This window comes from Sprattus sprattus, assembly GCF_963457725.1.
Source record: "Sprattus sprattus genome assembly, chromosome: 1".
Lineage (NCBI taxonomy): Eukaryota > Metazoa > Chordata > Actinopteri > Clupeiformes > Clupeidae > Sprattus > Sprattus sprattus.
Genome location: NC_137920.1, coordinates 44,713,173 through 44,717,142, shown reverse-complemented (window position 1 = coordinate 44,717,142; position 3,970 = coordinate 44,713,173). Strand labels below are relative to the sequence as shown.

Here is a 3,970-nt window from a genome sequence, read left to right as displayed (position 1 = left end):
CAATTTTGTAAGTGTAAGTATGATTATATTTCGTAATAGTGTTAGTATGATAAGTATGATTTTATTTTGTTATAGTGTTAGTATGATTATATTTCGTAATAGTGTTAGTATGATTATATTTCGTAATAGTGTTAGAAGGATTATATTTCGTAATAGTGTTAGAAGGATTATATTTCGTAATAGTGTTAGTATGATTATATTTCGTAATAGTGTTAGTATGATTATATTTCGTAATAGTGTGAGTGTGATTATGTCTAAAGCTTAACTGTGCATGCCACTAGATGATTGTTTTTGCATTAGTGTTCCAGCATTCAGCTATCTTCTCCATCTGTGAGTGCATGACCATCTTCACTGTGTGCGTCAGGGTGTACAGCTTCAGTGTGCGTGTGTGTGTGTGAGAGAGTGTGTGTGTGTGTGTGTGTGAGAGAAAGTGTGTGTGTAGGTGTGTGTGAAAGAGAGAGTGTGTGTGTATGTGTGTGTGTGTGTGTGAGAGAGAGAATGTATGTGTGTGTGTGTGTGCGAGAGAGAGAGTGTGTGTGTGTGTTCAGTGTTGCTGTGTCTGTGAGTGCTGTGAGCTGGCGTTTAGTATGAACCAGAGAGCAAGAAACCACCGCTGACACAGAATAGCTCTAATCTTTATACATGATCACCAGTTTAAAGATACACAGTCAGGTCTATACTAGTACACAGCATCACAGAGGGGGTGAGGAGAAGAGAGAGAAAAAGACAGACAAAGAGAGAGAGATAGAGAGACAGACGGGGCAGGGAGAGAGAAAGAAAGAGAGAAAGAGTAAGAGAGAGAGAGAGACAGGGCAGGGAGAGAAAGAGAGAGAGAGGGGGGGGGACAGGGACAGAGAGAGAGAGCAGTGAGAGAAAGAGAGACAGGGTAGGGAGATATAATTATTCCTGTTTTCATTATCAGTTAATCAATGTCTAACTGAGAATGGCACTTTTATTTAGTGGAGTGTTTATGGAGTGTGTGTATGTATCTTCATATGATATGTGGTATACGAGAGGTATTGTGTGCAGTGCAAGATGTCTGTTAAAGATGTGTGTGTTTGTTGAAGTTTGTGTGTGTATGATTATGTAGTGTGTCTGTGTGTGTGTGTGTGTGTGAGAGTGAGTGAGTAAGTGAGTGAGTGAGAGAGAGAGAGAAAGTGTGTGTGTGTGTGTGTGTGTGTGTATTTGTTCAGGCAGCACTCTCCTGACAGGAAGTGATGTCATGGCTATATTCACACACAGCTCCTAGAGAGAACAGTGGAGGTTCTTCAAATACAGGTTTAATAGAATACACACCGATCACCATCGTTAACACACGCTGTTACTTTTTTTGTTTTTTGTTTGTTTCTTTGTTTTTGAATGTATTTGTTTCCTGCTCAGCCTTGCGTGAGCGATAACAACAACGGGCCCCCTCATGGCTCCTCCGTCATGGGGCACAACAGAGAGAGAGAGCCCCTCAGTCATGGACCCCTGGAGATCACCTCCGTCACGGCCCCTGGAGAGACCCTCCATCATGGACCCCTGGAGAGCCCCTCCATCATGGACCCCTGGAGAGCTTCTGCTCCTCCGGCATGGCTTTGCAAAGGTTCCTTAGTATTGCTTAGGGAGAAGCAGTCACCACACACACAAACACACACACACACACACACAGACACACACACACACACACACACACAAACTCACACACACACACACACACACAGATGGGGGGTAAACAACAGCGGAGACAGGGGTATATGAAGGTGGTGGAGTGTGTGTGTGTGTGTGTGTGTGTGTGTGTGTGTGTGTGGGCTGGCTGACAGTACGTGATGTGTGAGAGCAGGCGGTGGTGGGGGCCTCTGTGTGTGTGTGTGTGTGTGTGTCTAAGTGTGTGTGTGTGTCTGTGTGTGTGTGTGAGGGGGAGCATTACACCACACAGTCACACAGAGTGAGATCACACAAGTCATGATTCACTGAACGGTGCTGAAATAAAGTAGCACATTAACACACACAGAACCACGTTTCTCATGAACACACACACACATGTATACACATACTCTCGCAGTCAGAACACACACACACACGTACATGTATATAAGTCCAATATAGCATTAGTGCCCCAGAAGAGACCGTGGACGAAGGGGGGTGTGGAGGGTTCTGTCCCTCAGTCAGGTGGTGCAGGAGTGAGGTCACACTCTCAGACGCCGCAGGAAGTGAGGTCACACTCTCAAACGCCGCAGGAAGTGAGGTCACACTCTCAGACACCTCAAGAGTGAGGTCACACTCTCAGGAGTGAGGTCACACTCTCAGACGCCGCAGGAAGTGAGGTCACACTCTCAGACACCGCAGGAAGTGAGGTCACACTCTCAGACGCCGCAGGAAGTGAGGTCACACTCTCAGGAGTGAGGTCACACTCTCAGACGCCTCAGGAGTGAGGTCACACACTCAGACATCTCTGATGCCTCACACTCCCACCAGTCAGTCATCACCATCCAGCCATCCCTCAATCCCTCTATCTGTCTGTCTGTCTATCTATCTATCTATCTATCCGTCCCTCTGTCAGTCTGTCTGTCTGTCTGTTCAGGCAGGGTGATGACTCTTCAGCGTTTCAGACGAGGGGGAGGGGTCTGAGTGTGGAAGCCCCTCCCCCCGCACAGGTACATTCCCCATTGGACAGTCCAGTCCTGGAGCCCCCACCCCCTTCCGCTCTCCTCGTTCTGATTCAACATCATCGCACCAGAGAAACCCGTGAGGCTCCTAGGAGAGTTCCGCATACATTCTAGAAGGTGTTATACATTCTGTTCCCCAGGAGACTCCATGGCAACGTCCTTCACACAGTCCCCCCTCAGTGGGCTTGAGCTGGAGGAGAACGACGACGACACTGATGCCTGGAGCTCCTCGGGGTGCAGTGGCAGCAGAGTCCACCAGGGAGAGCTGGAGGACGAGAGAGAGAGAGGCCAAAGCAGAGGAGGACAACGATTGAGGAAAGGAGAGAAGAAGGAAGAAACTTTTGGAGATGGCACCAGGGGTGGAGTGTGTGTGTATGTGTGTGTGTGTGTGTGTGTGTGTGTGTGTATGTGTGTGTGTGTGTGTGTGTCATCAGACTGTGGCACATCCAGGAGCCCAACTCTCAACCCAACAGTCTAAGCCAAGGCTGGTCTAGTTTAAGCCCAGTCTAGTCTAGTTTAAGTCCAGTCTAGTTTAAGCCAGCCGTAACCTAGTTTAGTGACCGTATCCAAACTCTTAAACCAACAGTCTAAGCCCAGTCTAGTTTAAGCCCAGTCTAGTTCAAGCCCAGTCTAGATGAGACCTTCCTTCAGCAGAGGAGGGGAATGCACACACACACACACACACACACACACACACACACACACACAAACACACACACACACACACACACACACACACACAGCCTTCTTTCGGCAGAGAAACCTAACGCAAGTCACCTCTCTGGCAGAGTCTGGCCTGTCACTCAGCCGGTTGCCATGGTAACTGCAGGAGGCCGCTTTAAGGTGATGGGCAGTAACGCTAACGAACGGACTGACCAGAACGAGGATGGGCTCCAAGATGGCAGCTGTGACCGTATGAACTCACACATCTGAACACGTGCACGGGTGCATCTGTGTGTGTGTGTGTGTGTGTGTGTGCATGAGTGCGTGTCTTCCCACGTGTGTACATGTGTGTGTGTGTGTGTATCAATATGAATATGTGTGTATGTATACGCAAGTGTGTGTGTGTATATGAATATGTGTGTATGTTTACATATGTGTGTGTGTGTATGTATACAGTATCTACATGAATGTGTGTGTAGGTATATGTGTGTGTGTGTATGTATACAGTATCTATATGAAAATATGTGTAGGTATATATGTGTGTGTGTGTGTCTGTATATCTATATGAATATATGTTTATGTAAATGTGTGTGTGCGCGTGTGAGGGATGACGTAATGGTTACAGGCTGTATAGGGGCAGTAAGGAGCGTCCTCACCCC

General features: G+C 47.5%; 1 protein-coding gene across 1 annotated transcript in view; it reads right to left on the bottom strand.

The window, feature by feature from the left end:
• Nucleotides 1–3,589: 3,589 nt before the first annotated feature.
• ppm1e (protein phosphatase, Mg2+/Mn2+ dependent, 1E) overlaps nt 3,590–3,970 on the bottom strand; it is a 50,955-nt gene continuing 50,574 nt past the window's right edge. Inside the window, exon 8 of the mRNA XM_080847948.1 lies at nt 3,590–3,970. This exon is cut by the window's right edge and continues 925 nt beyond it. The gene's annotated coding sequence lies outside the window, so the exon portion shown is untranslated.